Below are 24,694 nucleotides of genomic sequence, written 5' to 3'. Positions count from 1 at the left end.
ATGTTTCAATAAACATTTATTTATGAAAATAGGCAGCTGAAAAAGCACATGAAAGATGTTCAATATTATAAGTCATTAGGAAAATGTAAATCAAAATCACAATAAGATACCACCTCATACTCACTAGAATGGCTAGAATCAAAAACAGAGAATAACAAGTATTAATGACAATGTGGAGAAATTGGAACCCTCTTAGAATTCTTAGAACTTAGAATTACCATATGACTCAGCAATTCCACTTCTATTTGTATGCCCAAACAACCTGAAAACAGGGATTCAAACAGATACTTGTACACTGATGTTCATTGCTACATTTTTCGCAATACCCAAAAGGTGAAAACAACTGAAATGTCTGTCAATATATACTTACAATGGAATATTTTTCAGCCCTAAGATGTAATGAAGCTTTAACATATGTTACAATATGGATTGAACATGAAAAACATTATGCTAAGTGAAATAAGCCGGCAATAAAAGGATGAATATTATATAATTTCACTTATATGAAATATCTAGAATAGACACTCAGAGACACAAAGTAGAGGGGCTGGAGAGAGTCTGGAATGGGATGTTATTGTTTAATGGATTTGCATTGGGAATATATGTCGTTTAATGGATTTACAATGGAAGTGATGAAAAGGTTGGGTATAGATAGTGGTAACAGGTTGCACAACATTATGAATATAATTAATGCCACTCAATTGAACACTTAAAAATGGTTTAAAGCAACTAGGCAACTGGCCCTTGGGCTGCAATTTACTAACCCACGGCCTAGAATACCACCTATTTTGAATGATATTCCATGTGTGCTTAAAAATAATGTATGTTCTGCTGTTGTTGAGTGAAGTAGTCTACAAATGTCAGGTGAAGTTGATTATTTCTCCTTTTTTTTTTTCTTTGAGACAGGGTCTTGTTGCTCTGTTGCCAGGCTGAGTGCGGTGATGCAATAACAGCATGCTGCAACCTCCACTTCCTGGGCTTAAGCCATCCTCTCACCTCAGCTTCCTGAGTAGCTGAGACTACAGGTGTATACCACCACACCCAGCTAGTTTTTCTATTTTTTGTAGACATAGGAGTCTCACTATGTTGCTTAGGCTGGTCTTGAACTCCTGGGCTCAAATAGTCCTCTAGCCTTGGCCTCCCAAAGTGCTGGGATCACAGGCATGTGCCTCCATGCCCAGCCTTCACAGTGTATTTTCTCCAGAAGTTTATTACACACAGTCTTTGGTCCAAAGAGAGCAACATAATTCCTTGGGATTGTTTGTGTCACAATAATGGATCACTTCTTAGAGTTGCTCAAATGACAGAATTAGATTAGTGTGCACATATCCTAAATCAATCCTCATTCTCAGGGGATAATATTTCTCTAGCAAGTAAGACTTTGCCCAGGAAAAAAGCCCAGGCTATCACAGGAGCCAGTGGTCTCCTAAGACATGCTTTTGAGCACATGGCCTTCATGGCCTTCTGTGCCTGAAACTCAACTAGATCTGTGGAATCCCAATGTGCCAATAGTATTCGTTCATTAAATATCCATTAAATATAAGTGACCACCAACTGTGTGCCTGGAAGTATCTGGCAATGGAGATTCAGCAGTAAACAAAATAAACAAGACTTTTAAAATATAAATGTCCTTTTAATACCATACTGTGTTTTGAAAGCTTTTATTTTGTATTGGGCTTTCTGATGCTAAGGCAATATGATCTTGGTAGGCAGGGCAGAACCTTTATTTCCCTGTAGGGTGCACAGTGAAATGATACACCATTTCTTTCCTAGGAAATGAGATATGTGGAGATCATCAGTTTGTTTGTCATTAGATATGGTAGAACTATATTGGATAACCAGTGTTCTCTTAACTAAGGTCTTCACTAGCTATTCACCCACTCCCTCCCCCTACTTATCCTTCCACCAACCCCCACACTTTCACATTAGGTCAAAAATTCTTCAGGTGATGACAACTTCTATAGGTACAAGGAAGCTAGGATTGAGAGAAATCTGCCTCTGATCAATACAGCTGCAGCATCATCATAAATAATTTAACTACTTACACTGTTTTTAGTTTCTTTGATCTGCTTCTCTCATTTTGTCTGGTTGTATTACTGTCACAAAAGTTTGCTCTTTGAGAGGATGAAAACCTTCTCGTCATACCTCAGTCATCATTCTGGGGCAAAGGTCAACTTTGTATTACTGCTCCTGCCTCATGCCTCATAGTTAAGCATCTGTGTTTTTTATTCATTCATTCATTCATTCATTCATTTATTTATTTATTTTACCATTCTGAAGGATACTGGGTGTGTTGCTGATTTGAAATTTTCAAACCAGAGATAAATGGAGTTTCTTATTAGGCCGACCTTAAGAACTATTATCCTGTAGTTCTTTATCTTAGAAGATTGCTTGTTTTGTGGGTGTAGAGAGAGGTAAGCTAGAGAGAGGAAGAGGAATAATTTACGGGATCTCAGATTCAGTTCTAGTATTACTTTTAGGAGGCAGTCAGTGAGGAGACAGGATATATATATATAATATATATGTACATATATATACATATGTATATTATATATTATATATGTATAATATATGTATTATATGTACATATATGTACATATATGTACATATATACTGTATATTATACATATGTATAATATACAGTATATACGTATTATACATAATATATATATGTACATATATATTATACATATATACATATACATACATGTATACATATATATATTATATATTTATTTATTTACTTATTTATTTTTGAGATGGAGTCTTGCCCTGTCATCAGGCTGGTGTGCAGTGGCACCATCATGGCTAACTCCAAACTCCACCTTCTGGGTTCAAGCAATTCTCCTGCCTTAGCCTCCCAAGTAGCTGGGTCTACAGGTGTGCGCCACCATGCCTAGCTAATTTTTGTATTTTTTAGTTGAGATGGTCTTTCACCATATTGGCCAGGATGGTCTTGATCTCTAGACCTCATGATCCGCCCACATCGGCTTCCCAAAGTGCTGGAACTACAGGTGTGAGCCACCACGCCTGGCAGAGATAGGGTATATTAGGAGGTAGTAATTAGTATAGGATTTGCTGCTGTCTGATGATCAAACATGGAGTTCATCGGCTCTAGCAAAACAATAAATCATGTCTATTTTTCTATTTTGCCACTAACACATATTTTAAAAATCTTCTTGCTGTGCCAGTGTTCCTCAACAAAAGGCACAGCTCATATCTGTATTAAATTGAAATTTAAAATGTTAATAATACCAATATAGGCTAGTGACTTATTGATTAAACTGAGTATTTGGTAGAACTTGAGCACTGTTATTGTAGCTCTACCCAAAAGAGAGAAATGTCTGGGAAGAAATTTACCGAGTAGGAAAATAGCGCTAAGAAAGGATTCTATACGTGTCACACCATAAAAATAACATTGACTTTGAGGAGCAGGAAGGACAAGCTCTTGGCAGAGAGACAGACATCTTTTCATCTGTCCCTAAACTACACTCTAATCAGCCAATGCAAGGTGGGTAGCTATGATGTTTGTTTTTAAATCACTTTTGTCTGAGTAAAATCAAGGGCATAAAGGGGAAAGTGTGTTGAGGATTGTATTTATTAACTGATTTTCTGCCTAAAATAAAATAACTACCATATTCTCCTTCTAGAGAACTCTCTTTTTCCAAGTCTTGCTGTTCTTCATGCTTCCCTTCTCATGGACTCTGCTTTACTTTATTAACTTACTTTCTGAATCCATATTTGAGATGGAGCCTTCTGTGTCTTTTGTAATTTGAAGTGAACATGCTGTTTTAAAGACTCAAACCACTTCTGTGGCTCCTTTCTCAGTGCGCACAACATTTAAGCACATCTCTGACTGGTGTTCTACAGCTGGTAGGTGTTCTGAAGTTCCTCCCACAGCACTGTTGGCTGTACACTCTGGCAAACAAAGATGAAGAGTTCAACAGTTTGAATGGCTTGTCTAGTGTCAGAAGGTAATCAGAATTAATAACAGACTGAATATAACCCACAACAGCCCAGCCACAGCCTGAGGCTCTGATTCTGAATTTATACCTCTTCATTTACTGTGACATGCATGGTTTTGAATTCTATTAGGGGAAACATTTTATTATATTTTCCATTGCAAAATAATCTTCTGTGATTTCCTTCTCAACACATTTCTGGAATGCAGTAGCAATATTTAGAAATATTCCCTTAGAGAAATAATACGAATACATTAATATAAGTAAGAAGCATATTTTCTGAAAATATATCTATTATTTAGCATTGCACCAGCTTGCTAGGGGAGAACTTTGTGTTTCACAAGGCATTTGTTTACTCTTAAAAAGGAAAATTGCTGGGCTAGGCGCGGTGGCTCAAGCCTTAATCCCAGCACTTTGGGAGGCCAAGGCGGGTGGATCATGAGGTCAAGAGATCGAGACCATCCTGGTCAGCATGGTGAAACCCCGTCTCTACTAAAAATACAAAAAATTAGCTGGGCATGGTGGCACGTGCCTGTAATCCCAGCTACTCAGGAGGCTGAGGCAGGAGAACTGCCTGAACCCAGGAGGCGGAGGTTGTGGTGAGCCGAGATAGCGCCATTGCACTCCAGCCTGGGTAACTCCATCTCAAAAAAAAAAAAAAAAAAGGGAAAATTGTTGATATTTTCCTTCCAATATGCTTATCTTTAAAGATTTATAACATAAAATATGCTCTGTGTGCTATGTACTTATTCAGACTATTTGTATTTCATATAATTCCAAAAGGAATTTTACCTTTCTTTTTCAGGTTTCTATTAAGACAAATTTGGTTTACCCTTATGAAAAGAAACACTTTAACTGTAAAAGTACTCATTGAGTACTTTTGTAATTTGAAGTGAACATGCTCTGTTTTAAGCACAAGCATTAAATTTAACAAGCATTAAATTATTTGTTACACATTATCTCTTTTTCTGGTTAATGAAACAAAAATCACTATCAAATATAAAGTATTAATATCTAACACATACTGAGTCCAAAAAGTGTTCACTCAATGAATAGGTGAACAAATGATTAAGTATACTTACTTTACAGCAGGAGAAACTAAGGTCAAAACAAAGGTGTCAGCCACAATCTAGTATACTATAATCCAACTAAAAACTATCTAACCATCTAATTCAAAGATCCTTTCCCCTTGTTTTATTTAGAAGACAAATGAAAGCTTTAATACTGAACATTTTGAAAGAGAAACCTGAGAATAATGCCTTGTGGGGAGAAAAGCTTCAGATTAAAATTTCAGAATAAAAATAAGGAGAAAAGTAATTTTACCCAAACACCACTTTGCCTTTCCTTTACTCTTAAGTAGAAGAGTTTCAAATAACCATTTAAATGCTATGAAGTTAAAGCATTTTCTCAATTATAAATAAATTGTGCTTAAGGGAAACCTGGAAGCTTTAATAAGGTTCTAATTTTTGAAATTATGTGCGCTGCCTTACTTGTATTTTCTTTCTTTTTTTCTTAAGTTTATATAATGAATCATTTAATTTTTAATTCATTTGGAACATATTTTGGGGTAGGGTATAATATAAAAGTTCTATATTTCTACTACATTTCAATCAGCTGATAAATCAGCAATATTTCTTGAATTATTTATTTTTCCTTTTATGTGAAATGCTAACCTTATACATTTATAAAACACACATACACATACACACATATATATTTGTCCAGGTATATATGTATATATACATATGCATATGTACAGTTGATACTTGAACAACACATGATTTAGGGGTGCTAGCCCCTGGCACAGTCAGAACCCCACATATAACTGTTGACTTCCTCAAAACTTAACTATTCATAGCCTATTGTTGACCAAAAGTCTTATTGATAAAATAAACAATTGGTTACACATATTTTCTATGTTATATATATTATACACTATATTCTTACAATAAGGTTAGCTAGAGAAAAGAAAATGTTAAGAAAACCATAAAAAAGAGAACACATGTTTACCTTACTTGTATTTTCTAAATGACTCCTCCAAGTGGAAAATAAATACAGTGATACAATTATGTCTTCAACTGCCAACCAACACCACAGTTACAGTCTAAGAAACTGTATTTTATGGTACATAGGTTCAATATTCACTTTTCCTCCTTCTTTGTAACAGAACTTTGAGAAATGTGCCAAACTTAAAAAAAAGGAAAACCCATTTTGCAGCTTTCTTTGCAGAAAGTGTTGACCAATGAGCCATCAATGGGAGTTTTTATGCCGAGCTTCTGGGTGAGCCCTTTTACCCTCTCTTTCCTTTCCTTCGAACTGAAACACAGTTCTAATGCCTGGCATCCAACCACCACCTTGAACTACTGCAGAGAACCTGAGCATAGAATTCATGCACTAAAATGGCTGGAGAGGAAAGACGTATGAGCCTCAATCTTAGGATAGTGGAGCTGCCATTCCAACTGTTGACCACCTACATTCTATCTTAATTTACTCCAGAGACAATTAAAGTATAACTTAATTAATTAATTAAACCATGTTATTTGAGTTTTCTCTTACATACAACTAAACCTAGTCACAATTAAGATAGCCATGTTATAGCTATGAGACTTTTAGCAACTCATTTTTCTGTACCTCAGTTTACTCAACTGTAAAAATAGACACAATAGTATTGACTCAGAGCTGTTATAAGGATTAATTAATATATATAAAGAGCTTATAATTGTAGCTAACACAGACTGAAGGCTCAATGAGTCTGCTATCATTGTTATTCAGTTGTACCACCTACAGTACCCACAGAATAAATGAGAAAAGGAGTATGAAGAGGAGAAATCACATTTGTTTCCTGCCATCTTCTTCAGAAACAAGAGACCTGGGTAAAGAGTGTAACAGAACACATAACACATCATATTTCTCAATTAAAATCACTTTACAGATTACAAAAGTCATTCTATAAAGATACCTGAGTTGTTCTAATCCTTGCTAGAGCTCTGAGATACAGGTCAATGTTGAAGCTTGCTTGAGTTGACAGGTAATTTACTGGCTGGCTCAAGAGCTGGAGTCCTAAGTTCACTGTTCCAATAAAGGCCAAGTTGGCTTGGTTCTAGTTCATGACTCTAGACAGTACAGTATACTTAGCTTTGGTTAATTGTCCTCTGAATAGAATTCTAAATTTAAATCCTGTGGGAGAAGACTTGAGGAGGTCTAAGCTTTGCTCCTGAGAAACTCCAGGCATCTGCCGTCTCCTGCTGTGATTGGCTCCATCTGGCAGCAGGCATGTGGGGGCTGTAACTAGCCCTTTTGTTTGTTTTTTAAAGAAAAATTTCTGAATTTTTTCAAGAAATCTAATTTTCCCCCCAGCTAATTTGTTTAAAAGCCTTCTGAGCCTTTGGGTCTTACCTTTAGGATGACTCCCCATTGAGCTCCGCTCACCTCTTGATATAATAATAACAGCTAATATTTTTTAAGCACTCACTATTCACGAGGCACCTCATATCATAAATGCTTACTCATGTCATCCTACTTAATCCTCAGAAAACTATACAAGGTACTACTGTATTTAATTTTAGAGATAATCACCCTGAGGCACAAACAGTGGAGTGACCTGCCCAAAGTCACTAGGAGAGGTGGTGGCAGAGCCAGGTGAGAGCCCGTGGTCCTAGCCACCACTCACTACCCTTGTCTCATATTTAAAAACTCCACTATCTGCCTTCACTTTTCAAGCCTCAACCACTCAGAGGGCCTGGGTGTGTTTCTTTGCTCGGGTGCCTTTGATTGTGGTCATGTTTGAATTACTTGTTATTCCACATGCCAGTCTTTCATTACTCACAAAAGATAATAAACTCCCTCAGGTGATGTCTTCCAGTGCAGCAGCTCCCCAGGTTGTTCTGTCTTCCATGCCAGAGGCTTGTTGCTTTTGGTGTGTCCTTCCTTCATCTCAGCTCACTATGGAAAGCCTGGGAGAGCCTGCGGCTCGTGACTCCAAGGCCAGCTCTCCAGGGCTTTTACTTCTGTAACCTTACTCCCCTAAACCCATAACCATAGTCTAATATAAGAAAAACTTCAAACAAATCCCAGTTGAGAGGCATCCTACAAAATACCTGACCAGTACTCCTTAAAACTGTCACAGTCATCAAGAACAAGGAAAGTCTGAGAAAGTGTCACCACCAAGAAGAGACATGAGAATTATTCGTAATGTAGTATCCTGGATGGGATCCTGGAACAGAAAAAGGACACCAGGTAAAACCTAAGGAAACCTGAATATAGTTAATAATAATGCATCAGTATTGACTCATGAATTGTGGTAAATGTACCATGCTAATGTAAGATGTCAATGAAAGGGGAAACTGGTATAGAATATTCAGGAACTCTCTGTACAATATTTGCAATTTTTCTTTAAATCTAAAACTTTTCTAAATTAAAAAGTTATTTTTTTTAAAAAAGTTGAGGCCACGTAGTAAAGTCCTGTCCTATTTGTGAGATTCTACTGGGCTGGCTAATATTCTGTATTCTTTATGGAAACCTTGAACCAAACTTCTCCTTCTCTCCTCTGAAGAGTTTAGGGCACTTTATAGACAGGGATATATGTTTTTATTGTTTCTACTGATCCAGGTGGCAACTTTTATGATCACTGTGTTATACAGTAATGAAATCTGGCATAGGGAATGGCTTACTAAAGGTCACCAGAATGGCAGCATAGCTGGGTGTGGAGCCTTGGGTGGTACCTGTCCCAGTGCCATTCCAGGCTGGGCAGGAAAACTGGCTCAGATGCATTCAATTCCATTCAATTCAACAAATGTTAACTAGCACCTACTATGTATTGTAAGCACTGGGAAGCTATCAAGTTGGTGCAAAAGTAATTGCAGTGCAATTAGGCGCCAACGTAATAAAACTGAAAAAGATTCTGTTTCGTGCTCAAGGACAGTGTGGTGTAATTGGAGAGAGACAAATATATCAATAGACAATTTCATTTCAAGAAGTTAAGCATCATGCCAGATGTGTGAAAGGTGTTGAGGGAGCTTGGGAGGAAAGATACCTCACCAGGCAGGAGGTGGACATTTAGCCCTAGGAAAAAAGTCTCAGCCTGAAGTGCAGGTGAATCTTGGTTAGGGGAAAATGTGTTCTGGTTCTGTAGGGGCTCTGCTATGTCTTATTTCTTAAGCCTTGAGGGCTCTTCTGAAGGGTTTACTCAATAGCAGTAGTGGTACTACATTAAAGCCAGTTTTTCGGGCAAAGCATTAATCTTACTTTTAGTGGCTCAAGTTTTGTGAGAACATGAAAGCGCTTTGATATACATGAGTAGCAAAATCATGGTTCAAATAACTTGGCTTACTCTTGTGTCTCTGTGGTATGAATGGGGAAGGGAGATTTGTAAAGGATTTTGTGGACTGTAAAATATGCTGGCACTCCTAGGAGGGCGGTAACAGCCCTGAATTTTCTGTTTATGCCTTTAGGAGTGATTAGTTAATCAGGACAATGGAAATTAATGCTATTTTCTTATACCCTTTGACAGTAATGCAGAGGCATTTTTTTCCTTAGGCTGTGAACCAGATCTGGGAGACACTTCCTGGGCCCCTTTCCATTTTGAGCCACATTCTCATTAGACCTCTAGGTCTCAGTTTGAGGTACTGTACAAAGCCCATTTTGCAAACATGACAGACTTTTCTTTCTTTTTAGCAGTAAGTCACTGCGTTAGAGAAGCAATTTCCTGATATGGAGTTTCCAAATCAATTGTCTGTGCAGTCTAAATGTTTTCCCACATATTTTGAAATTATTTGCTCTCTTTTCATACCATTCTCTGAGGGATGAAGAGCAGCCAGGGGTTGGGTCCTCTTCTCCTTCTGCTTGCTGTCTGCATCACCTCACCTTCCCTCGTCCTAGAAGGTCCTTCCATCAAAGGCAAATGCCCACAACATATCCTGATACAGTTAACATCCTTCCCTTCATATCCACTTTCCTCAGCTACCAAGAGTAAAGAAACTATTTGCTTGGCTTTATTCAGCACCTTGTGTCTCACAGACTGCAATTCTTTGGTAAATTACATCAGTAATTGTTTAGCCATCAGGGAAAACTGCTCATTTATAACATATTCCTTTTCTGAGTCTCCCTAACACAATAGAAAGGCCTTGGTGTTTAGAAGAGGATTTAAAAAGTGACATCTGGGGCCAGGCACTGTGGCTCACGCCTGTAATCCTAGCACTTTGGGAGGCCGAGGTGGGTGGATCACCTGAGGTCAGGAGTTCAAGACCAGCCTGGCCATCATGGTGAAACCCCATCTTAAAAGAAAAAAAAAAAAAAGCTGTGTCTGGAGGTAAGTTTACAATGCTTGGGGAAGAAAAAGGATTTACCACGACTGAGAAGGCTGAGGCAGGAGGAGCACCTGAGCACAGGAGTTCGAGGTTTGATCTGGAGAAGATCGAGGTGAGCTATGATCATGCCACTGCACTTCAGCTTGGGACAACAAAGCAAGACCCTGTACCCTTTCTCAAAAAAAAAAAAAAGAAAGAAAGAAAAATACAATGTAAGAACGTGATTTTTGTTTTGTTTTGTTTTGTTTTAGACAGTTTCACTCTTGTTGCCCAGGCTGGAGTGCAGTGGCGCAATCTTGGCTCACCGCAATCTCCACCTCCTGGTTTCAAGCAATTCTCCTGCCCCAGCCTCCGGAGTAGCTGGGATTACAGGCATGTGCCACCACACACAGCTAATTTTGTATTTTTAGAAGAGATGGGGTTTCTTCATGTTGACCAGGCTGGTCTCTAACTCTCAACCTCAGGTGATCCATCCACCTCGGCCTCCAAAAATGATGGGATTACAGGTGTAAGCCCCTGTGCCTGACCAAGAACATGATTTTTAAAGTGGATATAGAACAGCTAGGAATTAGAACTTCTTAGTATCTAAAAAAAAAAAAAGACAGTAACTGACCAATATCTACATTTTTGGCGGGTAAAAAGCACTGAACAGCTGAGCATAGTGGCTCACGCCTGTAATTCCAGCACTTTGGGAGGCTGAGGTGGGTGGATCAAGAGATCAGGGGTTCGAGACCAGCCTGGCCAACATGGTGAAAGCCCGTCTCTACTTAAAATTACAAAAATTAGCTGGGCATGGTGGCATGCACCTGTAATCCCAGCTACTCGGAAGGCTGAAGCAGGAGAATTGCTTGAACCTAGGAGGTGGAGGTTGTGGTAAGCCGAGAGTGTGCCATTGCACTCCAGCCTGGGTGACAGAGTGAGAATCTGTCTCAAAAAAAAAAAGCACTGAACAATGATTTATTAGACAGTGTTCATATCAAAACATGTTTTCTTCCATAACTGATTTTGAAATAATTTATTTTCTCATTGCTATCACATTATTATATAAACTGACAGTTAAAATACATTAAATATGGAAAAGATGGACCCTGATTTTATATCTGGTCTTAGGGATAAGAAATGGATTTATGTGCTCTCCTGCATTTTGTGAAACTAGCCGCAAAACAGAAGAATACAAACAGAATTATTTTGAAATAACTTATAAATATTATATACATTACTGTTTTTAAGAGGAAGGAATTTCACAGCAGAAATGGCCAACAAGATTACCTGATTTCTCCAATAAGCATGAATTGCATACCTATCATGTACTGTGTTTACCTCCTAGAAATTAAAAAATGACTAAATCAAAGATGCTTACACAAGAGCTCACAGACTGCTTGGGAAAATAGAGAATAAACAGAAAATTATGGTACAGTGTGATAAGTACTGTAACAAAGACACATAGTCAGAACCAGGGAGCAAGAGGAAGGAAGGAAGAGTTTATAATGAGCTGGTCACTCCCTCTATCTAGATCTGCTGGGGCAGGTGAGGTTTAACTTTTAAGTTGAGAGTTGAAGGATAAGAGTCCAAAAGGCAGGTAAAGAGAATTAATTCTAGGCTAAGAACCACCTATGTGAAGGCACTAGGGTAGAGAGTACAGTGCCTTCAGGTGTTAGATGCTTTACTATCATTAGGTTGGAGAGAGGCAGTGACCAAAGATGTGGCTGGAAGTGTAGGTAGGGCTTAGATCTCCAAGGGCCTTTTAAAGCATGTCATGGAGGTAGACTTTACCCTGCAGACCAACACTTCTTAAATTTTAATGCTTATATGACTCATTTGGGGATCTTGTTAAAATATAGATACTAGCTGGGCATGGTGGCTTGCACCTGTAGTCCCAGCTACTCAGGAGGCTGAGGCAGGAGGAGTCATTGAGCCCAGGAGTTGGAAGCTCTATTACACTATGATCATACCTATGAACAGTCACTGCTCTCCAGCCTGGGCAGCATAGATACAGCTCAGGTGGGGCCTGAGTTGTCAGCTTTTCTAAAATACCCCAGATGATGTGCTGATACAATAAAGTTGGTCTGCAGACCATGTGTTAAGTAGCAACTACAAATTACAAATTCCATTACCTGGAATGAATTCTATATACTAAGACATACCTTCAGCCCTTGAGAGGAACTGGGACATGATTCAACTAGAGCTTTCAGGATGGTGAATTTTGCCTATAAGTTGCCTCCTGGGTTTACTCTGGTGTCCTACAAATGCAATAATTTTTTCTACATGTTCTATGATGTGAAGACAGTGGGAAAGCAATGTAGCACAAATAATCCAGTCAGTGCTATAAAAACCACAATTTGGCTTTTTTGGTGGGAAGAGGATTGCAAACAGTCCCAGTTATCCAACGCAGCTGTTATTCATTGTCAGCATGGCCCAGAGCCTTTTTCCCTCAGTAGTAATCATTTGGAGATTGAAAACTTGGTTCCAGTCCACCTCTGCAGTGGGACTTAATTCATGACAGACTGTGGTGCTTTCTGCAGCAGCCCAACTCTGTCAAGGCTCAGAGTCCAAACATTCTGTCATGCAGTGGCAACAAAGGAGGGGTAGAATTAAAAGATAAAACTCTTGTTCCATGGCCTTTCAGTTATTGTTTAATTATTTTTATGAGTTTATAAGTCATTTTGCCAAGTCACTCCTTAGCTCTTTTTCAAAATACAACAACAATTATTAACTTGGTCACTTTTCCTAATAACCTATAGTAGGTATTTGGAATAGGAAAATGTTAGACTGTATCAAATGAAAGAAATTTGAATTTCTGTGCAGTTGGTCTTTAGGTTAACATTGTATATAACTATGTATGTATGAACATATTCACACATGAGATTGTACCTGCAGGTCAATTTCTAGAAAAGAAACTGCTCACAGGTGTTGCCTCTGGAGAAGAGAAGTGGGGAAATGGGAGAAGGATCAGCTGTGAGAAGAGATCTTTTGGACAAATATTTCTTTGATTTTGTTTTAATTTTTTTTCTAATATGATGCCTTAAAAAATACAAAATAAACAACTGTCTCAATGATTGAAAAGTATGATAATACTTGTAGGTTTAGGTAATATAATCCCTTTCCTCTGGGTCATCTAGTATTGAAACTCTTCTTGTACTTTTTGTGTTTAGGGGGGAAAGATTAATGTGTTTAGGTCTCCTAAAGTTTAAGCCCAGGTTGGTAAATTACCTAAAGCTTCTTACTAAGGAAATCAATTTTTGAGATAAAAAAAAATTTCCTGTAAGAATTTTTTTCAATTGTTTCCTCAGATGATGATTTTCGCCATCTCTTCAGACAACAGTAAAACATAAAATGAGACGCAGCATTACAAAATGAAAAGAATTGGAGGGAAAGACATTTGTTTTTAATGCAGTCAAGCATCCTAATTGATGCCCCTCTCTCCACCTTCTCTCTCCCTCAACTTTAATATCATAGAATGCTGAAGAAAGCACATTCCAGATACATGCTGCATAGACTAGTAACATTTAATGGATACCTTCCATTATACTATTATAAATTTATAAGCATAGAAGAAGCATTATTATCTTCCATAAATACTATGAGTATTAAACATTCAACAGTCATAACCCAGTTTGCAATCTCCCATGACTTACATAAAAATTTATCTTAATAAATTTCAGTTAAAATAACTGGTAGACAAGAGGCAGGATTAGATTGCAGCTCCGACTCAGACAGAGCAGCATGCAGAGGCTCTCATTGTGAATTTTAGCTCCAGAATGACTGCAAGAACAAACTAGAAATCCAGAGAGGACCCACAGACCCTCTGAAGGAAGTGGACTACTCCTGCAGAACCCAAGAGACACCTAAATACAATGCTGGTATCCATGGCTGAGAGACCCATAGACAGTTCACATCACAGGAATCTGTGCAGACAACCCCAAGTACCAGCCTGGAGCTGGGTAGACATGTTGTGTGGCTAGACCCAGGAGAGAGAGAACAATCACTGCTGCTCAGTTCACAGGAAGCCACATCAATAGGAGAAGGGGGTGAGTACTACATCAAGGGAACACCCCATGGGACAAAAGAATCTGAACAATATCCTTCAGCCCTAGACTTTCCCTCCGACAGAGCCTACCCAAATAAGAAGGAAACCGAAAATCAACTCTGGTAATGTGACAAAACAAGGCTCTTTAATAACCCCCAAAAATCACACTAGCTCACCAGTAATGGGTCCAAACCAAAAAGAAATCCCTGATTTACCTGAAAAAAGAATTCAGGAGGTGAGTTATTAAGCTAATCAGGGAGTCATCAGAGAAAGGCAAAGCCCAATGCAAGGAAATCCAAAAAATTATACAAAAGGTGAAGGAAGAAATGTTCAAGGAAATAGCATAAATAAAAACTTTAGGAAACATTGGACACACAAAAATGCAAAATGCTCTAAAAAGTCTCAGCAATAGAATTGAACAAGTAGAAGAAAGAAATTCAGAGCTCAAAGACAAGATCTTTGAATTAACCAATCCAACAAAGACAAAGAAGAAAGAATAAGAAAATATGAACAAGCTCTCCAAGAAGTCTGGGATAATGTTAAACAACCAAACCTAAAAATAATTGGTGATTCTGGGAAAGAAGAGAAATCTAAAAGTTTGGAAAACATATTTGGGGGGAATAATTGAGGGAAACTTTCCCAGCCTTGCTAGAAACCTCAACGTCCAAATACAAGAAGCACAAAAAAGACTTGGGAAATTCATTACAAAAGATCATTGCCTATGCACATTGTCATCAAGTTATCTAAAGTTAAAACAAAGGAAAGAATCTTAAGAGCTGTGAGACAAAAGCACCATGTAACCTATAAAGGAAAATCTATCAGATTAATAGCAGATTTCTCAGCAGAAACCCTACAAGCTAGAAGAAATTGGGGCCCTATCTTCAGCCTCCTCAAATACAACAACTATCAGCCAAGAATTTTGTATCCAGTGAAACTAAACATCATATATGAAGGAAAGATGCAGTCTTTTTCAGACAAACAAATGCTGAGAGAATTCACCACTACCAAGCCACCACTAAAAGAACTGCTAAAAGGAGCTCTAAATCTTGACACAAATCCTGGAAACACATCAAAACAGACCTCTTTAAAGCATAAGTCACATGGGAACTATAAAATAAAAATACAAGTTAAAAAGCAGAAACAAATAACAAAACAACAAAGATACACAGGCAACAAAAAGCACAATGAATTCAATGGTATCTCACATCTCAAAACTAACATTAAATGTAAATGGCCTAAATGCTCCACTTAAAAGATACAGAACCACAAAATGGATAAGAACTCACCAATCGTCTGCTGCCTTCAGGAGACTCACCTAACACATAATGACTCATGTTACCTGAAAGGGGAGGAAAAAGGCATTTCATGCAAATGGACACCAAAAGTGAGCAGGGGTAGCTACTCTTATATCAGACAAAACAAACTTTAATGCAATAGCAATTAAAAGAGACAAAGAGGGACATTATATAATGGTAAAAGGCCTTGTCCAACAGGAAAATATCCCAATCCTAAACATATATGCACCTAACACTGGAGCTCCCAAATTTATAAAACACTTACTAATAGACCTAAGTAATGAGATAGACAGCAAGACAATAATAGTGGGGGACTTCAATATTCCACTGACAGCACTAGACAGGTCATGAAGACAGAAAGTCAACAAAGAAACAATAGATTTAAACTACACTTTGGAACAAATGTACTTAACAGATATATACAAAACATTTCATCCAACAACCACAGAATACCCATTCTATTCAATAGCACATGCAACTTTCTCCAAGATAGACTATATAATAGGGCATAAAACAAGCCTCAATAAATGTAAAAAAAAAAAATTGAAATTACATCAAGCACTCTCTCAGACCATAGTGGAGTAAAACTGGAAATCAAATCCAAAAGGAACCTCAAAATTGTGCAAATACATGGAAATTAACCTACTCCTGAATAAGCATTGAATTCAAAAACAAAATCAATATGGAAATAATCAATTCTTTGAACTGAACAACATTAATGATACAACTTATCAAAACCTCTGGGATATGGCAAAGGCAGTGCTAAGAGGAAAGTTCATAGCCTTAAATGCCTACATCAAAAAGACTGAAGGAGCATTAATTGACATTCTAAGATCAGACCCAAAGGAACTAGAGAAACAAGAACAAACCAAATCCAAACACAGCAGATGAAAGAAAATAACCAAGATCAGAGCAGAATGAAATAAAATTTAAACATAAAAATACAAAAGATAAATGAAACTGAAAGCTGTTTCTTTGAAAAGGTAAATAAAATTGATAGACCATTAGCAATATTAACCAAGAAAAGAAGAGAGAAAAAGCCAAATAACATCATTAGGAAATGAATTGGGAGATATTACAACTGACACCACAGAAATACAAAAGATTATTCAAGGCTACTATGAACACCTGTACACAAATAAACTAGAAAACCTAGAAGAGATGGACAAATTCCTGAAAAACTACAGCCCTCCTAGGGGGTAGAGAAAGAATTAGATCACCTGAACAGGTGAATAACAAGCAGCCAAATTGAAATGGTAATTTAAAAATTACCAACAAGAAAAGTCCAGGACCAGACAAATTCACAGCAGAATTCTACCAGACATTCAAAGAAGAAATGGTGCCAATCCCTTTGATATGATTTTATAGAGAAAAAGGGAACCCTCCCTAATTCATTCTATGAAGACAGCATCAAGCTAATATCAAAACCAGGAAAAAACATAACCAAAAAGAAAACTACAGACCAATATCCCTGATGAACATAAAAGCTAAAATCCTTAACAAAATACTAGCTAACTGAATCTAACAACATATCAAAAAGACAATCCACCATTGATCAGGTGGGTTTCATGTCAGGGATGCAGGATGGTTTCACATATGCAAGTCAATAAATGTGATATACCACATAAACAGAATTAAAAACAAAAATCACATGATCACCTCAATAGATGCAGAAAAAGCATTTGACAAAATCCATTATCATTTATGATTAAAACTCTCAGCATAATCAGCATATAAGGGACATACCTCATTATAATAAAAGCCATCTACGACGAACCCACAGCCAACATAAAACAATTCTACACTGAAAGCATTTCCTCTGAGAGCTGGAACAAGACAAGAATGCCAACTCTCACCACTCGTCTTCAATGTAGTACTGGAAGTCCTAGCCAAGCAATAAGAGAAATAAATAAAGGACATCTAAATTGGTAAACAGGAAGTCAAACTGTCACTGTTTGCTGACGATATGATTGTTTACCTCAAAAACCCTAAACACTCCTCCAGAAAGCTCCTAGAACTGATAAAATAATTCAGCAAAGTTCCCACATACAACATTCATGTACACAAATCAGTAGCTGTTCTATACACCAACAGCAACCAAACTGAGAATCAAATCAAGAACTCAACCCCTTTTACAATAGCTGCAAAACACGCACACACACACACACACCCCATGTAGAAATATACCTAACCAAGGAGGCAAACAACGTCTACAAGGAAAACTACAAACACCACTGAAAGAAATCACAGATAGGACCAGATGTGGTGGCTCACACCTGTAATCCAAACACTTTGGGAGTCCGAGGCAGGTGGATCATGAAGTCAGGAGATTGAGACCATCCTGGCTAACATGGTGAAACCCCATCTCTACTAAAAATACAAAAGATTAGCTGGGCGTGATGGCAGGTGCCTGTAATCCCAGCTACTTGGGAGGCTGAGGCAGGAGAACTGCTTGAACTTGGGAGGTGGAGGTTACAGTGAGCCGAGATCGCACCACTGAACTCCAGCCTGGATGACAGAGAAGACTTTGTCTCAAAAGAAAAAAAAAAAAAGGAAAAAAGACAAAGAAGTCACAGATGGCACAAACAAATGGAAACACATCCCATGCTCATAGATGGGTAGAATCAATATCGTGAAAATGACCATACTGCTAAAAGCAATCTACAAATTCAAAACAATCTCCATCAAAATATCACCATCATTCTTCACAGAATTAGAAAAAATAATTCTAAAATTCATTTAAAACCAAAAAAGATCTCACAATGCCAAAGCAAGACTAAGCAAAAAGAACAAATCTGGAGGCATCACACTGACTTCAAACTACACTCTAACATCTTTGTCACCAAAACAGCTTGGTACTGGTATAAAATTAGGCACATAGACAAATGGAACAGAATAGAGAACCCAGAAATAAACCCAAATACTTACAGCCAACTGGTCTTCAACAAAGCAAACAATAACAAAGTGGGGAGAGGATATCCTTTTCAACAAATGGTGCTGGGAGAATTGGCTAGCCACAAGCAGGAGAATGAAACTGGATCCTCATCTCTTACCTTATAAAAAAAAGCAATTCAAGATGGATTAAGGACTTAAATCAAAGACCTGAAACTATAAAAATTCTAGAAAATAACTTTGGAAAAACCCTTCTAGACATTGGCTTAGGCAAGGATTTCATGACCAAGAACCCAAAAGCAAATGCAAGAAAAACAAAGACAAATAGTTTGGATTTAATTAAACTAAAGAAATTTTCCACGGCAAAAGAGACAGTAAGCAGAGTAAACAGACAACCCACAGAGTGAGAGAAAATCTTCACAATCTACACCTCTGACAAAGGACTAATATCCAGAATTTACAATGAACTCAAACAAATCAACCAGAAAAAAACAAAATTCCATCAAAAAGTGGACTAAGGACATGAATAGACAATCCCAAAAGAAGATATACAAATGGCCAACAAACATATAAAAAATGCTCAACATCACTAATAATCAGGAAAATGCAAATCAAAATCACAATGTGATACCACCCTACTCCTGCAAGAATGGCCATAAGAAAAAAAAAAACAGAAAAAAAAAAACAGTAGGTTTTGTTGTGGATTCAATGATAAAGGAATACTTCTACACTAATGGTGGGAATGTAAACTAGTACAACCACTATGGAAAACATTGTGGAGATTTTTTTAAAGAACTAAAAGTGAACTACCATTTGACTCAGTAATACCACTACTGGGTATCAAACCAAAGGAAAAAAAAAGTCATTATACAAAAAAGATACTTGCACATACATGTTTATAGCAGCACAATTTGCAATTGCAAAATCGTGGAACCAACATAAATACCCATCAATGAGTAGATACACTGTGGTGTGCATATATATATATACATATAGATATAGATATATGATGGAATACTATTCAACCAGAAAAAGGAACAAATTAATGACATTTGCAGCAACCTGGATGAGACTGGATACAATTATTCTAAGTGAAGTAACTCAGGAATGGAAAACCAAACATCGTATGTTCTCACTGATATGTGGGAGCTAAGCTATGAGGACACAAAGGTGTATGAATGATACAATGGACTTTGGGGACTGGGTAGAAAGATGGGAGAGGGGCAAGGGATAAAAGACTACAAATAGGGTGCAGTGTATACTATTTGGGTGATGGGTGCACCAAAATCTCACAAATCACCACTGAAGAACTTACTCATGTAACCAAATACCACCTGTATCCCAATAATCTATGGAATTAAAAAAAAATTGCAGTGAGCTCTATTAGCTCATTTAGACTCTAAAGTTATGTCAATACATGCCTATGTAGAAATGAGAACTGAAATAATTTGGGTTGAGTCTTTATTGTTGTGTAATCTGTTTCCTCTTCCAAGTAGATAGTACAATTTTGTTTAAAAAGACTTAAAAGCAATACTTCCTGAAACTAATTTTTCTACTTATATACTATAACCCTCCCATTTAGAAATTACTTTTTAAGGTTTCATCTATAAGGAATATAGAGATAAAATATAAATGTCTGGCCATGGTAGCTCATGCCTGTAATCCCAGCACTTTGGGAGGCTGAGGTGGGCGAACCGCTTGAGCCCAAGAGTTTGAGACCAGCCTGGTCAACATGGCAAAACCTTGTCTCTACAAAAAATATAAAAAATTTGCCAGCTACTCAAGAAGCTGAGGTGAGAGGATCGATTGACCCTGGGAGGTCAAAGTTGCAGTGAGCTAAGATTGTACCACCGTACTTGAGCCTGGGCAATAAAGCAAGACCCTGTCTCAAAGATAAACAGATAAAATGTTTTCAATATAACTAACATTGAACCAACCTCACTTCATAATGGCTTTCAATATAAACATCTTCCTTCTCCAGTGCTGGACACAGTAGTCTAGTTAGCTAGGCCTGAAGTAGACAGCCAAGAGCTGTGGTCTTTACTTTTTTTTCCTTTTTTAAATCTTCAGGCTTTCTATTACTGATGAACCTCCTAGGAAAAGAATACTTTTGACAGAAATTTAACTGCCTTTTAAAGACACTGCTTCAAGCCACCATTTAAGATATATGTAGCACATACATATGTACTACATACATAATATACGTAGTACAATAATTATCAGCCTGAAATCACCTTAAGATCATGGACTCTCCATGTTAGAAGGGGCTTTACAAATTATTTAATATAGTGATTCCTAAACTTGGGTTCTTACCACTATTACCTGTGGAGCTTAAAAAAAATTTCTGTCCTCACCATAGCCTTTTGAATAAAAAGCTTCAGAGGTGAGCCCTTGGAATCTCTATGTTTTATAAATTTACTAGGTGATTCTAATGAAACTAACCTTTCATTGTGTGGATAGATGTTTAGACATAATCAGTTCAAAACTTCAGCTGTTACATAACCTTAAATGCCTTCAGGGGCCAGCCAGTAACAGAAGTGTGAGAGGCAGTCCTGTGTAAAACCCAAGAAAGTGGTAAAATTGAGAATGGTGAGAGCCTGGAGTCTAACAAAATCAAATTAATATTTTCAAAACTTTGTAGTTATCAGAGTTTTCAAACAGCGATAATGGTATAATGGTTGCCCATTCATGCAGACCACAGATAGAACTATTAACAGTATTTTAACATACTAGTTACATCAATCTCTTTTTTCTTCTTTCTCATTCTATAGTCTTTTAAAAAGATGTCTTCACCGGGTATAGAATTCTTGGCTAACAGTTTATTTTTTTTAGTATTTTAAAGATGGTCTACTATTGTTTTCTCACTTGCATTGTTTCTGATGAGAAATCTTTCATACTTTGTTGTATACATAAGGTATTTTTCCTCTGGCTGTTTTAAAAATTTTAATTACTGGTTTTGAGCAATTTGTTTCTTGTGCTTGGAATCTGTAGGATTCTTGGATCTGTGGACTTACACTTTTTAATCAAATTTGAGAACATTTTAGCCATTTCAGATATTCTTTTGAAACTCCAATTATATGTACACTAGACTGCTTGGTAGCTTGAGGTTGTTTTCACTTAAAAAAATTTTCTCTCCATTTCATTTTACATAGTTTCTATTGTTATGCCTTCAGTTCCACTAACCCTTTCTTCTGCAATATCTAATATCCTGAGAATATCATCAGTGTCTTTAAATAATTTCATACACAACAGTTTTCACATAGAAGACTGATTTGGGTCTTTTTCATATTTTCCATGTCTCCACTTAATATGTTCAATCTTTCTTCTAACTTTTAAAACATATGAAATATAGAAAAATAACTGTTTATGTCCTTGTTTTCTAATACTACCATCTGTGTCATTTTTGGGTCAGTTTCTATTGATCAATTTCCCTCCCCATTTGGGGTCATATTTTTCTACTTTTTATGTCTGATAATTTTTGACTTAATGCCAGACATTGTTTTGCCTTGTTGAGACCTGGATATTTTTATATTTCTACAAATATTTTTAAGCTTCCTTCTGGGATGCAGTTAAATTGCTTGAAAACAGCTTGGGTGTTTGGGCTTATTTTTGAGATTTATTAGGTGGAACTAGAGTAGCATTTAGTCAATAGCTAATTATTGCCACTACTGAGGCAAGATCATTTGGAATATTCTCAACACTTTGAGTTTGGAAGTTTTCTAGTCAGTCTGGTTGGAACAGAAACTATTTCTGGACCTGGGTAAGCTGTAGATAATGTTCTTTTCTTTCCTCTCTGGTCTTGGGTAGTGTTCTTCCCACACAAACTGAATACTCAAAAAGGATGCCTTGCAGATATCCATATACACTCTCTGTGCAGCTTTCTCCTGACACTTTGCCTTGTGAACTGTAGCCACTTTGGACCCCAGAACCCTTAGCTTCAACTTCTCCATCTGGGGTCCTTATCCCTGTATTAGAGCCTAGAAATTCTCTAGGCACTAAGTTGAGCAATCATGGGCTTACCTTATTTTTTTCTCTGTCTCTCAGGGTTCACTTTCCATTGCCTTATGTTCAATATCTTGATATACTTAATCCAGGTATTATTTTTTTTTAAGAGAGGAAAATCCAGTCCTGCTACTCCATCTTGGTTGGAAGTAGAAGTTCCACTAGTCTTTGAAGTAAAGCTATGATATCATGCCAGTCCAAATTCTGAATGTTTCTAAAATATGAGAAAATTTTCTTATATAATAGAAATGATTATAACAGCTAACAGTTAAAAACAATTCTTTAATATCTAATAGCTAGGTCATATTCAAATTTCCTTAATTATCTTGAGTGTTTTAAAAGTTGGTTCAAATTAGGCCTGAAACAAGGCCCACATGTTGTATTTGATTTCTGTGTCTCACATTTCTAGAACAGGCTCCCCTCCATTTCCTTGTCATTAAGTCGTTGAAGATACCAGATTTGTCTTTAGGAGGTCTACATTTAGCATACGGCTGATTGCTTCCTCATGGTGTCATTTTACTTGTTCCCATTTCACTTATTAGATCTAGACCAAACTTGTCAAACCCACAGCCTGCGAGCTGCATGCAGCTCAGGATGGCTTTGAATGTGACTTAACACAAATTCATAAACTTTCTGAAAACATTGAGAATTTTTTTCTAGGTCATCAGCTATCATTAGTGTCAGTATATTTTATGTGTGGCCCCAGCAAGCCAAAGATTGGATACCCCCTGATCTAGATGTTAGAACTATTAGACTGACCAGGTTCAGTCTCAGCTTGACAAGCATATTTTATAGATGACCTTGTGTACTTCACATTGCATTATAGCAGAAGGCATGCAATGTCTGAGTCACTTTTAGAGATGGTAGGATTGATTAGTGGATTCAGGTAGTGGCAGCTTGTGCCTTCCACTTTTAAATTCTCTATCAACCCTTTCTCCTAATGGTTTCAGTATTCATTGATTATTGTAGCCTAAAATCCATTAGCATTTGTGAGATAGTTATTTTCTGACCCCAACATTACTTCTCCATTTATCAACTGAGTCTTCTGGAAAAGGAAACTTTCCTTATAATCAGGATGATGTTTTTCTTTAAAACGAGCAATACACACACACACACACACAGAGAAATGAATTGATGTTCTACGGTGTGTGTGTGTGTGTGTGTGTGTGTGTGTGTGTGTAACATTGCCCTGCCAAAACCAAATGCTATCTAAAAGTGAGTCAAGACAGGAGACTGCTAGCCTGCAGTCTTGGTGTTCTTTTCCTGATTTCCACAATAAGCCTCACCTCCAGCAGCAGCAGCAATGGAGATCTTAACGAGGCTACCCATTCCAGCCTCATGCAGCTCTAATGTTGCAAAGTTCTTTAAGGTGCTTAAATATGGCTAGATGTTTTAAGAAGTCCAGTTACTGATGAAGCCAAAGTGTGGCCATGGAAGGATGTCCAATTAAGATTAACCTGTTACCTTCACCTGCTCTCTCAAAAGCCACCACAAATACACAATAAATAAGGAATACAGTTACATGCAAATCACCTTCATGGCAAGTCCTCTAGGCATCATTTCTTATTGATGGCCACCTCTAAGCCCCTCCTAAACAGAAATTTTAAAGTTGCCACTGAATGTAAACCTTCTTCCAGAGTACAGGCCTTTATATATTTGTATATGAAAATATAGTCAATTTCTCCTTGCCCTCCTGGAAAGCCTGATCTTGTCTGACCTTTTTAATGTGTGGCATCTTGAACCTCTTGTAGTACCTGGACAGTACAGAGGACACTGGATATCATCACCCTCTTCATTTCTGCTACCCTACTTCTATTAATTTGGCAGGGATACAAAATTTGAAAAATTCTAATGTGTATTTTACCTCTGCATTTCCCATTCCATCAGAGGCATTCATTTATCTTGAGATGTTTAGACTATTACAGCAAGTATAAAAAGAGGAAATATGCAGTGTCTGAGTTTGCAGCAAAACAAGAATCATAGTCAGATTTTGTCACTTGAAAAATGATTTTTTGTTTCTTAAACTCCAATTAAAATAAAAATCAGTAGCAGAGAGAACTTAGGAAATGAAATATTTCTCCCACACCTGGAAAATGTGGAAAGGATGAAAGATGAGGAGAGGAGTTGTGTGGAAATAACAAGGTCTAGACAGGCATGAAGGAATTTAAAAACATAGAGGCTGGTAGCCTGCCAGTGCTGCCCGTAGAGCTG

The 24,694-nt window shown here is 37.3% G+C and overlaps 1 protein-coding gene across 8 annotated transcripts in view; it reads right to left on the bottom strand.

Annotated features, from left to right (window-relative positions):
* PGGT1B (protein geranylgeranyltransferase type I subunit beta) overlaps positions 1–24,694 on the bottom strand; it is an 88,535-nt gene continuing 63,841 nt past the window's right edge. For 2 of the 8 annotated variants that reach the window (XR_004739695.3, XR_013532547.1), the window contains 2 exons: positions 6,922–22,697; positions 1–4,193 (listed from right to left, as the gene is read on the bottom strand). The gene's annotated coding sequence lies outside the window, so the exon portion shown is untranslated. The remainder of the gene's footprint in view (positions 4,194–6,921; positions 22,698–24,694) is intronic. The other 6 variants (XR_013532549.1, XR_013532553.1, XR_013532551.1 and 3 more) reach the window with 6 other exon arrangements.

This window comes from Callithrix jacchus, chromosome 2 (genome assembly GCF_049354715.1).
Source record: "Callithrix jacchus isolate 240 chromosome 2, calJac240_pri, whole genome shotgun sequence".
NCBI lineage: Eukaryota > Metazoa > Chordata > Mammalia > Primates > Cebidae > Callithrix > Callithrix jacchus.
This window is presented reverse-complemented; position numbering and strand designations above follow the sequence as displayed.